This window comes from Balaenoptera ricei, chromosome X, assembly GCF_028023285.1.
Source record: "Balaenoptera ricei isolate mBalRic1 chromosome X, mBalRic1.hap2, whole genome shotgun sequence".
NCBI lineage: Eukaryota > Metazoa > Chordata > Mammalia > Artiodactyla > Balaenopteridae > Balaenoptera > Balaenoptera ricei.
The window spans coordinates 41,672,532-41,686,195 of record NC_082660.1 but is presented as its reverse complement, the minus strand read 5'-3'; the positions used below and the strand labels follow the sequence as shown (position 1 = coordinate 41,686,195).

The 13,664-nt window shown below is 35.3% G+C and overlaps 1 pseudogene; it reads left to right on the top strand.

Moving 5' to 3' along the window:
* The first annotated feature begins 668 nt into the window (after window positions 1–668).
* LOC132357056 (tripartite motif-containing protein 60-like) lies at window positions 669–1,784 on the top strand (annotated as a pseudogene).
* The last annotated feature ends 11,880 nt before the right edge of the window (window positions 1,785–13,664 follow it).

The following is a 13,664-nucleotide window of genomic DNA, read 5'->3' as shown; positions in this document are numbered from 1 at the left end:
TAGGAAAGATCTAACTGAAATTAAGCCAGCATGCTTGGAGGCTTGGAGCCTTAAGGTGCAAAAGGAAGCTAAAGAAACGAGAAGGGGCTGGATTGCACAGAGTCTTGTGGGCAATATTAAGAATTTTTGTATTCACCCATTCATTGATGGGCAGCTACAGAAGGGTTTTAAATAAAATTAGGAATTGATCTGACAAGATTTGTGTTTTTAGATGATCACTCTAGCTATTATGTGGAAGATGGTGCTTTCATTAGATTATAGTTTTGGCTAAGTGTAACACAGACTCAAAATAACAATGGCGTAAGTAAGATAAAGTCTGAGTGGAATTCGATATTGCCCCTAAAAGTCATTAGGAACCCAGGCTCCATCTATCTTCTTCTTCTGCCATCCCAGCATTATTGCCCTTACCAGCATTGTCCAAGATTGTGCAGCACCAAAGCCACATCTCAACCAACAAGAAGGGCACCTGGAAATTCTATATGTCACTACCATTTTATTTTGTTAACAAGAACTTAGCCCAATGGCCACATCTAGCTGCAAAGGAGTTTGGGAAAGTGAGGGTTTTTTCCCTAGATGGCTCTGTGCCCAGCTAGGAAGTCTATTACTTTGGAAGAAAGGGAGTGGATGTTCGAAGACAACTGGTAGTTTCTGCCACCGATGAATTAGAGATGGTCAAGAGAGGAAACAGGATGACTAGTATAAAGACAATTGCAGAAGTCCAGGTAGGAGGAGGGTGAGTTGGTCTAGCATGGTGAAGTAGAGATGGAAAGAAATGAAGAAATTTAGAAAATGTGTAAGAGTGTAGAATCAACAGGACTTAGGTGTAAGAATTAAAGGAGAAGAAAGTGTAAAGGATAATGTTCAAGTTTCTAAAATGAACAACCAAGAAAATGATGGCATCTTTAACTGAGATGGGAAAGACTAGAAATCTACAGATTTATGCAGGACAATTATAAATTCAGTTTTAAGATTCCTGTCAGATATCCAAGTACAAATGTTATCTAGGCCAGGCGTTGGCAGACTATGACCTATAGGAAAAATTTGGCTCACTGTGTGTTTTTTTTTATTTATTTATTTATTTATTTATTTATTTATTTATTTATTGGCATATGGGATCTTAGTTCCCTGACCAGGGACCGAACCCGTGCCCCCTGTATTGGAAGCACCACAGGTATCAAAACCTAAAATACCCTGAACTCTTCATTTCGATTAAAGAAATATGGATTCAGTACTCCTCCCCAATATTCTGACTTAGGCCAAATTATCAAGCCATTACAAATAGATGTGATTCTAGATCTTGAAGCAGCACATCCTGGGCTTATAGTCTCTGAGGACAGAAAAAGTATGCAATATAGAAAGAAAAAAACCAAACCTTTGTTATAACCCAAGGAGATTTCATCTCTGCCTTGCTATCCTAGGTTCTATGAGATTTAATTCTGGCAGGCCTTACTGGGAAGTAGAATTGGAAAACAAAACTAAATGAACATTGGGCATGTGTCAAGATAGTCTTCCTAGGAAATGGTGGAATCAGCCAGTAGGTCAGGGTATATTCTGGGCAACTGGGTGATATGTTGACAGCAGTTATGTTGCATTGCGTCCTAAGACAGTCAACTTCTGCCAGTAGTAAAATCCAGTAAGACTGGCATTTTTCTGGACTGAGTTGAGTGTGGTTTCCTTTTTATAATGTGAATGATAGATCTCTTCTCTATACTTTTAATGATTCTTTTATAGAAGCCGTTAGTCCCTATTTCTATACTGGAACAGATTCTGAATCTCTTCAGTAACAGATTATGAAAGATGAAGTACCTGGGGAATGATTCTATTTCAGCTCTTAGGGCTACCTTAGTCAGTAAATTTTGTCTCAGTAATTCTGGATTTTTAAAATTTTCCACCACTGAAAACCAGAATAAATTTTTCTTCCTCATTTTCAGAAACTATATAAACATGGTAGCAATGCCAATTGCATAGATGTTACTAGCATCAGTTGTCAAGTGCTTTGAATTTCTTAGATAAAATATTTGAAAATAAATAATATTTTAAGTAATAAAATATTGCTTAACACAACTAATAAACTATTTTATTTTAAAATTGAAAAAAAGACCTTAATTCCTTTCTAAGGCTGAATAATATTCCATTGTATGTATATACCACATTTTATTTACCCATTCACTGTTAATAAACACTTAGGTTGTTTCCACTTTTGGGTTATTCTGAACAATGCTGTAATAACTTTGACATACAAGTATCTGTTTGAGTTTCTGTTTCCAATTCCTTTGGCTATATACCTAAGAGTGGAATTGCTGGGTCATACAGTAATTCTATGTTTAACTTTCTGAGGAACCACCAAACTGTTTTCATAGTGACTGCACCATTTTACATTCCCATCAGGAGAGTACAAGCGTTCCAATTTCTCTACATTCTCTCCAACATTTTTTATTTTCCATTATTTTTTTAAATTATTATATCCATTCTCCATAAAAAAGAATGAAATATTGCCATTTACAACAACATGGATGGACTTGGAGGGTATTAAGTGAAATAAGTCAGACAGAGAGGACAAATATTGTATGATATCACTTATATGTGGAATCTAAAAAGTAAAACAAACTAGTGAATATAACAAAAAAGAAGCAGACTCACAGATGTAGAGAACAAACTAGTAGTTACCAGTGGGGAGGGGGAAGGGGGGACAAGATAGGGGTAGGGGATTAAGAGGTACAAACTATTATGCAATAAACAAGTAAGCCATAAGGATGTATTGTACAACACAGGGAATATAGCCAGTATTTTGTAGTAACTATAAGTAGAATATAACTTTTAAAAATTGTGAATCATTATGTTGTACACCTGTAACTTATGTAATATTGTACATCAACTATACTTAAATTTTCAAAATGAAAAATAAATTATTATAGCCATTCTAGTAGGTGTAAAGTCATATCTCATTTCTGGCTTTGATTTGCACTTCCTTTATTGACTAATGATGTTGAGTATCTTTTCATGTACTTATCGGCAATTTGTATATCTTCTTTGCAGAGTTTTTTTTTCAAATCCTTTATGCATGTTTAATTGGGTTGTTTGTCTTTTTGTTGAGGAGTTTTAGGAGTTTTTAACATATTCAGGATATTACACTCTTATTAGATATGATTTTCAAATATTTTCTGCCATTCTGTGGATTGTCTTCACCCACTCTTAAGAGTAGCATTTAATGAACAAAAGTTTTCAATTTTGATGAAGTCCAATTGATCTGTTTTTTCTTCTGTTGCTTGTCCTTTTGGTGTCATATCTAAGAATCCATTGCCAAATCCAAGGTCATAAACCTTTTCCCCTATGCATTCTTCTAAGTGTTTTAGGGTTTTAGCTCTTATATTTAGATCATTGAGCATACTTAATTTTTGTAAATGGGACTTCCCTGGTGGTGCAGTGGTTAAGAATCCACCTGTCAATGCAGGGCACATGGGTTCGATCCCTGGTCCAGGAAGATCCCACATGCCATGGAGCAACTAAGCCCATGCGCCACAATTACTGAGCCTGCATGCCACAACTACTGAACCCCATATGCCTAGAGCCCACGCTCCTCAACAAGAGAAGCCACCGCACTGAGAAGCCCATGCACCACAATGAAGAGTAGCCCCTGCTCGCCACAACTAGAGAAAGCCCACACGCAGCAACGAAGACCCAATGCAGCCAAAATAAATAAATAAATAAATTTATTAAAAAAATTTTTGTAAATGGTGTGAAGAAGGGATCCAACTTCATTCTTTTGTACAGGGGAAATCCAATTTTCTTAGCACCATTTATTGACGAGACAATTCTTCCCCCATTCAATGGAATTGACATCTTTGTCAAGAATCCATTGGCCATACACGTAAGGATTTATTTCTGGGGTCTCAATTCTATTCCGTTGGTCTATATGTCTATCTTTATGCCAGTACCACTTTGTTTTGAATGCTGTAGCTTTGTAGTAAGTTTTGAAATCTGGAAGTGTGAGTCCTCCAACTTGATTCTTTTTCAAGATTGTTTTGGGTATTCTGGGACCCTTAGAATGCCATATGAATCTGAGAATCAGCTTTTCCATTTCTGCACACACACACAAAAATAAGCTGCTGGAATTTTGACAGGAATTGTGTTGAATCTGTAAATCACTTTGGATAGTATTGACATCTTAAAATATTAAGTGTTCCAATCCATGAACACAAAATATCTTTCCATTTATTTAAGTTTTCCTTAATTTCTTTCAGCAATGCTTTATAAGTTTCAATGTACAAGTCTTTCCCCTCCTTGGTTAAATTTATTCCTAGGTATTTTATACTTTTGGATGCTATTACAAATGAAATTGTTTTCTTAATTTCCATACTGGATTGTTCATTGCTAATGTTTAGAAACACAACTTTTGTGTGTGTGTTGATTTTGTAACCTGTAACTTTCCTGAATTCATTTATTAGCTCTAATAGCTTTCTTATGGATTCTTTGGGATTTTCTACATGTAGAATAATGTCATCTGCAAATAAAGATAGTTGTACTTCTTCCTTACAAATTTGGATGCTTTTTATTTCTTTTTCTTGTCTAAGTAGCTATGGCTAGAACTTCCAGGACAATGTTGAATAGCTCGATGCCTTTGTTTTAATAAATAAAGTTTTACTGGAACACAGCCATGCTCATTTATTTACATATTTTCTATGGCTGCTTTTGCACTACAATGGCAGAGTTGATTAATTTGACATAGATCAATTGGATCAAAAATTTTTAAATATTTACTATCTAGCCCTTTACAGAGATAGTTTGACAACCTTTGCCTCTAGGCGACTGTATAATTAAGTCTGAAGCTCAAAAGAGTGATCTGATTTGAGATATATAGTTGAGAATGGAAGATTTTTATGTTACTTGAAGCCATGGTAGTTCAAGGACCACCTAGAATGAAAGATGTATTTCAGCATTTAATGATGGGAAAGATGAAGAAAGCCCGTCACAAAAGACTGAGTGTGTGTACCAGAGAGTTATGGTGTACCTCAGAGAAACCAAGCAAAAAGAGCATTTTAAGAAGAGGGAAATAGTCGACAATGTGAAAAGCTGACAAAAAATGTCAAGTAAGATGAGGACTTTAAAATGTCCTTTGTTTTTAGCAACATGATGGTTACTGGTAACTGTAACAGCAGAAGCTTCGGTGGAGTCGTTTTAAATGTTTTAATTTCCAAAGTAAAATATTTTGAAGAATTAAACATTTGAAGAAATACAGTTGCATGCTTTTCTAAGATATGTATTTACTGACAAACAAATTGGACTAATTTCATTGGTATAATTGGTATAAAATTTTTATATTTAAAATATTTTCAAATATGAAATTCTTTTAAAAAGTAAAATTATTTCCATGTAAAAGACTTTTCAAAATGATTTTCCAAAATTAAAAAATACATAAATAAAATAATTATACTTGGTATATACTCATGCACTTTAATTAGTTTATTAGTGATATCTGTTTCTAATACGTTACTGATATTTTCTGAAAATGTATTTTTTAAATAGGAATTGGTAAAATTGCATGCAATATTCTTCAAAGCTGTAGTTTATAGCCAATAAATTTGAAATTTTGAATAACTTCAATTTTTCTTTTCTAAAGACTATAATATTTTTAATTGAAAAAATAGTCTCCTTACAGATGTTAAGGTATCTAAGTGTAGAGCAAATTCTGTTAATTAGAGAGTATTCTCAATTCTAATTCTTTTACTGAAAAATGTATAAATATTTTGAAAAGTAATGTCTTTTTGCTTCCATTTAGGGTCCTTCAACAAATATTTTTACAAAATAAAACTCATTAAATAAGTTCGCTGTATTTATGATTCTTTTGAATGGTTCACCAAATTTAAACACTGCAAAATCAAGGCCTTCTCAAGTTTATTCTACTGCAGTACAGATTATAAGGTCTAGTTAAAAATAAGAGATGTATCAAGTCAAGATATTACAAAGTGCAGTTGTAGAATGTCAAAATTAAATCCCGTGCACAGTTTGGGCTCTCATCATATAATCTGCTAAATCATGAATTTTGATTTCTTCCTATATACAAGCTTTGTTTTCATAATTGCAATTTGCTAAAAGCTTCAAAAGGTGAATTTTTGATACTCCATTTCTTGAGTACTTTGATTAAAGATTTCCAAATGATTTTGAACAAAAAGCAACCTAAATTTAAAGGACTTATTTACAATAATAGTCAATACTCTGTAGGACCTTGAGTTAATTAACAACATACTACTATAAAGGCTCAAACATTTAAAAAATATGAGTCATGACTGGAAACAAGAAGAGAATCATATACTGCCATTCCAAATTCTTTTTCATGTTCCACATCGTGTCACAAAAGTTTACAATTCAATTATTCTAAATGTGTATATATATATGTAAATACATTTGCAAATATTGACAACTATAGCTTCTATTTCAATTGGTAGAGTATCACAGTTTAGATGCAGTGATGAATTACATATGCTCCACAACCAATTCCAAGTGCATTTCTGCTCCATAGGTTTCTTAATTTAGTAAGAACATTGTTTTTGCCAAGATAATTATATTCCACCTAAATTTGTATTTGTATTATCATCACAACAAAATAACTTTATCTCCAATGTTGGATTTTTAAACTGAATGTATAAGTAAGCATTATTAGAGTCAGATGTTTTAACTGTAACAAAATGATCTTCCAAAAGCTATACTTTGATTGCATAACATTGATGAAAAAATTAAGCCATTACTGAAATTAACCAATTTTCTATTTGAAGCATCTAGTGTCACTGATATAAAACTGGCATCATTTAATTGCAAAGATCTTTTTCTGCTAATGGAGCCAACCCATTAACAGCTATCACTTCGCTCTTTGTACATGCATGGGAAAACATGGAATTGAAAATGAATGAAATTAATTCAGAGAAATCATCCTTTGATCTAACTGCAAAGCCATGCTTCACAGAATGCTATGCAAATTCAACTTCTGCAGCTAACTTTTGAAATAAATGGTGATGTTTTTTAAACAGATTTGGGTCTCTGGTTTTCACATAGTCAGTAATATCACTATGACTTCTGATTGGAAGGTAAATGCAGACAAACATTTTTGTGCAGGTTACATTCACCAGCATTTTTTTTTTTTTGAGAAATAGAAATTCACTAATTATTTCCAAAACATCAAGTTTCTTTTTTTTTTTATTTACTTATTTTTTACTGAAGTATATTTGACTTACAATGTTACATTAGTTTCAGGTGTACACCATAGTAATTCAATATTTGTATAGCTTATACTCCAAGCAAAGTTATTATAAAATGTTGACTATATTCCCTGTGTTGTACATTACATCCTTGTAACTTACTTATTTTATACCTAGTAGTTTGTACCTTTTTTTTTTTCATTTTCACATACCTTTTAATGCCAATGCTATGTACATCTACATTTCAGTATTACGTATTTTATTTTATTTTAATTTTTTTTACATCTTTATTGGAGTATAATTGCTCATTGAAAATTCGTTGCTGTAGAGAGGGTCTCTTTGCAAAATAAAAAAGGCCTTAACAAACAGGAAAAAAAAGCAAATAGTTGTAGATTTACATCTTAACATAAATAACAAAACTACTGTAGCAGGAGCTTTCTGACTGTTTTCTCTATGCTCTACAGAAGGACTGCTCAGACTCCATTTCTCACATGTGTTTCACTTATAGTTAACCCATACTTTCTCACATTTCCTATTGACCCTTTGAGCTGGTGACCTGTCAACTTTAACAACACAAGTAACTGATACACTAACTAACCTGCAGATGCAACAGCATCAAATACACCACCTGAGACCAGGGTTAGCAATTTCTAGTTGATGGAGTCAAAAAGAACTTTGTTTTAGAGCAAGCTGAAGGCTGTCCTTGAAAGGGATGTGTCTGTTACATTGCATCTGGAAAGAGTTGCTATCTTTCACATTTAACCACATGGTAAAGTGAGAACTCTGTACACTGCCCATGCATCTCACACATGACTACATGAGACAATTCTTTGCTTTGAAATCTATTTTACCTGATATTTAATATATCTACTCCTGCTCTTTTGCGGTTGTTAATATTTGCATGCCACACCTTTTTCTGTCTTCTTACTTTCAACCTACCTATGTCACTGTATTTGAAGTGAGTTTCTTGTAGACAGCATACAGTTGAATCACAGGTTTGTTAATCCACTCTGCCAGTCTCTGTTTTTTAATTGATGAATTTAGACTATTTACATTTAAGGTAATTATTGACATGTTATGGCTTATACAGCCATTTTATTCTTTGCTTTTTGTTTATTTCCTGTGTTTCTCATTCCTCTGTTTCTCATCTCCAGCTTTCTAGTAGGTTACTTGAATATTTTTAAGGTTTTTAGTTTGACTTATTTGTACTCTTTTTTTTTAATATTTCACTTTGTATAGTTTAGGAACAAGGCAAGGATGTCCACTCTTACCACTCTTATTCAACATGGTTCTGGAAGTTTTAGCCAATACAATAAGGCAAGCAAAAAGAATAAAAAGCATACAGATTGGAAAGGAAAAAATAAAACTGCCCTTATGATGACTTATTGTCTGTGTAGAAAATTCCAAAGAATTGACAAAATAAAAACTCCTTGAAATAGTAAGTGAGTTTATCAAAGTCTCAGGATACAAAATCAACACACTGAAGTTAATCTCAATTTTACATACTAACAACAAACATGCAACAAATATGTGGAAAGTGAAATTTAAAATATAATACCATTTATAATTCACCAAAGAAAATGAAATACTTAGGTATAAATCTAACAAAATACATACAACATCTGTATCCTGAAAATTACAAAATGCTGAGGAAAGACATCAAAGAACTAAATAGAAGTAATGACTTATGTTCATGGGTTGGAAGACTCAGCATAGTAAAAATGTGAATCCTCCCTAAACTGATCTATAGATTAATGCAATATTTATCAAATTTCCAGCAGGGATTTTTGTAGACATAGAGAAGCATATTCTCAGTTTATATGAAATGACACAGAATCTGTAATAGCTAAAACAATCTTGAAGAAGAAGAATAAAGTGGGTAGACCACTCTACCCCATGCTAAGGCTTACTATATAGCTACAGTAGTCAAGACAGTGTGTTATTGGCAGAGGAATAGACACACGGGTCAATGGAACAGCATAGAGAAACCAGAAATATATCTACACAAATATGCCCAACTAATCTTTGACAACATTTCAAGAGCAAGTTTAATGAAGTGTCTGAATCCATTTTTGATATTTGACTGCTGACAGCTTTCAAGCTCCACCTAACCCCTTTCAGCTTTTGCCCTACATCTGGGCAAGCTGATAAAAAAGCCCGGGCCTTCGCTCCCTTGGCACTTCCAGGAAAGGTCAAACTATGAAAACCCCTGCCCACACATGGGAATCATCACCCTAGCCCCACTCCCCAGTCAAAATAAAATCAAAAGACACTTGCCCCTCCCTTCACTAAAGCCAGTCCAGACTGGCTTGGGTATCTGCCCTGCTCTTTTCCAAAAAAATTCCCATTATATGAATAATTCCCTCTTTTCATACCCTCCTACTGTGTGTGGTATCATCAGTCTCTACATCTGAACGAATTTTTTAAATTTTTAAAATTTATTTGTTTATTTATTTGCCTGTGCTTGGTCTTAGTTGCGGCACGAAGGATCTTCATTGCAGCATGCAGGCTCTTTTAGTTGTGACATGTGAACTCTTAGTTGCGGCATAGGGGATCTAGTTCCTTGGCCAGGGATTGAATCCAGGCCCCCTGCATTGGGAGCAGAGTCTTAGCCACTGGACAACCAGGGAAGTCCTTGAACCAATTTTGGTTGGGAAATTGATCCCACTCTCCACAGGGCAACCACAAAACCATTGCTCTGTAAGCAGGATTGTGTAGCATACCACTACACATTTATAAAAATGGTAAAAATTTAAAAAATAGTGATAATATGAAAGTCGGCAACAATGCAGAGAAACTGGATCACTCATATACTGCTGATGGGAATGTAAAATAGTACAGTCACTCTGGAAAACAGTGTGGTAGTTTCTTTAAAAACTAAACATGTGCTTACTATACAACCTAGATATTAAATATTACTTTCTTGGGCATTTATCTCAGAGAAATGAAAATTTATGTCCACACAAAACTTGTATGCAAATAACCATAGCATCTCTAATCATAATAGTCCCAAACTGGAAACAACCCAGTGTTCATCGACTGATTAATGGATAAACAAAATGTGGTACATCCAAACCATGGGATGATATAAAAAGGAAAAAATGACTAATATTTGCTGTAAGTTGAATGGGTCTCAAGGAAATTATGCTGAGAAAAAAAGGCAACCCCAAAAGGCTATATCGTGTATGGTTCCATTTATATAACAGTTTTGAAATGGCAAAATTATAGAGATGGAGAACAGATTAGTAGTTGCCAGGGTTTGAGGGAAGGTGGGTCTAAGAAGAATGTGAATGTGATTATAAAAGGGCAATATGAGGGATCCTTGTGATGGAACTCTTCCCTATCTTGACTGTGATCACAGTATTTTACACATGTGATAAAATTGCATAGAATAACACACACACACACACACACACACACGCATACAGGAATGCATGTAAAACTGGTGAAATCTGAATAAAGTAGGCAGATTGTATCAATGGCAATTTTCTGGTTGTGATATTGTACTATAGTTATGCCAGACGTTACCACTGGAGGAAACTAGGTGAAGGGTGTAAAGGATCTCTTTGTATTATTTCTTACAACTGCATGTGAATATACAGTTATGTCAAATAAAACTTAAAAAAAAAATTCTCCCAATGTCTAGGTTAAAAAAAAAACACACATGTTCCAGTTTGGACAATAAATTATATGCTCACACTAGTTATCACCTCTAATACAAAAAATTTGTGGAAACTGCTGTTGCTAGGTCTACACACTGTTGCAGACATGAAGAAGTGGGGGGAGGGGGTACTGCTCATGGAGGGAAATTCTGTAGGTAAGAGTGACTGGTGAAGTGTCCTGCTGAGAACCGTCCTCTGGAATCCCTGTTAGGGTTTCTTGCTTCAGGGGCAAAGCAGTAGAGAAACTGATTGGATGAGGAGGGGAAGAGAAGGAGGATCTTGCTATTCCATTGTTGTTTCTAGCAAATTTGAGTTTTCTTGACATTCAGGGGAAGTGGTGACACTTGGTCTTTTGGTATTTCTTACTTTGTAGACAGAAAAACACATTTATATGAGAAAACATGGTACAAGTTGAAGAAGAGAAGAGTCAGGAAGGCTCAGAAACCCTGGTGAGAATTTAAACCAGAGTCCTTCATTGTAATCTGACCCCGTGATCCTAGGAAGAAGATGGTCCTGGAAAAGAGATTTACACAGGGATATCTGATCACTTTAGCCAGATCCAAATGATTTTCAATCATGCTTTCCCATTTCTCCTTCCTTGTCCATAGGCTTTCGCTCCTATTTCTTCTGCTAAAATAAGACCATCTCTTCTTCAAATGCTTCATAAACTTGGGACCAACGATGTTGCAACTTTTAAAAATTATTATTATAATGAGAAGGTCTATCCTTATTCCTTTCTCCTGCCCCAAAGACAGGTACCCATTACTGAGACAACTTCTAAAGAGAAATATTCCATCAGAACCAACAACCTCCTAAAGACATGATAACATATTTGTTAGTCTGAAATCTGAAAATCACTTTCTCCAAAAGTCTCAGACCCTAGAGTTCTGTTGTTAACTGAGAAGGTCCTTCTCCGCACTGCTTTCTGTATTCAGAATGATTCACATGACACTGGCATTTGCAATCAGGATTTAAGCACATCTGATCCACTAAGACAACATGCCGTGTTAGTAGACAGTTACAAGGAGAAAACTATAATTGTTTTGATGACAATAACTGAGGGCAATTATGAAAAGTTCTAGAATATTATATTCCTCTTGGGGAAGCATGAAAAATCTATCACTTGCAAATTTTAAGAAAATGTGCTCTGTGCAACTTACAATTTTCCCTCACACCTGCTCCTCCTCCTCCACTATTCCCCAAGGCTCTAGTGGCATTAGCCACGGTCACTTTCTGCCTACTTCAGCACTGCTCAGTGTGAGCCTGGGAGACCTTTACCCAGTCCTACTACATTCCCAGTTGGAGACAAATGAGAATCTCTGCCACCAACAAGTGAGTCAGGAGTTACCTGTGTAACCATCAGTCTAACATTCTGGGTGTCTCCAGCTGTAAAACTGAGCTTTCCCAGAACTTCTAGATTTCACCCAATCCCTTTGGACTGGGCACATCCCATCTCTATCTGCCAGCATGGGGACCAGTCTCTAGAATTGGTGACTTTCTCCTCTTCCCAGTAATCCCCCCCATACACACACCCTAGGTATAGCAAGGCTCTTGTGTTGTTCTCTTTAACTCCCTCTCTCCTGAACCAGTATTTCACACAAAAATTGCTCATAATACCTGTTAAGTAAATTCATTGAAGAAAAGCCATTCCAAACAATACCTAGTGAAACAAAGAAGTAAATTGCTCTTGCAAATCTGATTCTGTTTATAATCTTGGAAGACCTAATGAGCTGAGAGAAGAAGGAAACTAATTCATTGGAAAACACTAAATTTACAATAAGGATACAAGCAAAACATAAGTACCACCACTAAAATAAAACCACAAGATGATAATTCATGGGGCCATACTGATTAAATAAAAAGTACCCCAGAGTTCAGACTTCTGGAATAAATTATTTTCCAAAGTGGATAAATGGGATTCTTCCCTCCCACATTTATTTTTCATGTGGAAAAAATCACCTTGAGTCAGAAAGTTTGGACAAAAAAAGTGACCTCTTTATTCCACTCCTCCCAAAAATTAGATATTAATCTGAAGCTGACTAAAGCAGGAAGCTGTAGAAAGGAACAGATGTCATGATGAGTATTCCTTTCTGCTCATTGCTCAGGCCCCAGATGGCAGTTTATGCAGTTAAAACATCCAGGCTTCCAAATGGCCAGGAAAGGAGAGACTCTGAAAGGTGAAGGCTCCTGTCTTCACTGAGAGCAGGAAACTCATAGGGCAGACAGACCTGACCAATATCCCCTCAATCTAGAAAATTCCCACCATAGTCTTCAGCTTTGTTATTGAAGTGAGAAATTCTGCCTCAGTTTACAGCCTAATAACTTATCACATCAATTGCCTGGCGAAGCATACAATACCTCCTTTGGAGTCTGAATTTATATTGTACATCCCCAACCAAAAGGCTCCTAGAGAGCCCATGAATGGGTTTTAAGGGATTTCTTAACATTGTAAGTAAAACTTCAAGTTCATGTGCATTTACCTGAGAAGAAGGTCCAGAAGTTCCAGCAGATTCTCAAGGGAGACTCTGACCCTCAAAAAAGTCAAGAGTATTAGACCAGCCCTAAAGACACTCCATGACTCCATTGTTATCATAATTTCAAGGAGAAATAAACCATAAACTTGACCGGGGCAAGATCTAAGTTCACCTTCAAATCCAGGGGGAATTTACCCTCTGTCTATATATCTAGATCCATGATGGTGACTTCTCTGGACTCCATTATTTTTTATCCTCAGGATACAAAGTGAAATGAACATTCGCAGGACCTGGCTTATAGCAGATGGGCTCCCAGCACTGTGACCTTTCATTTCCCA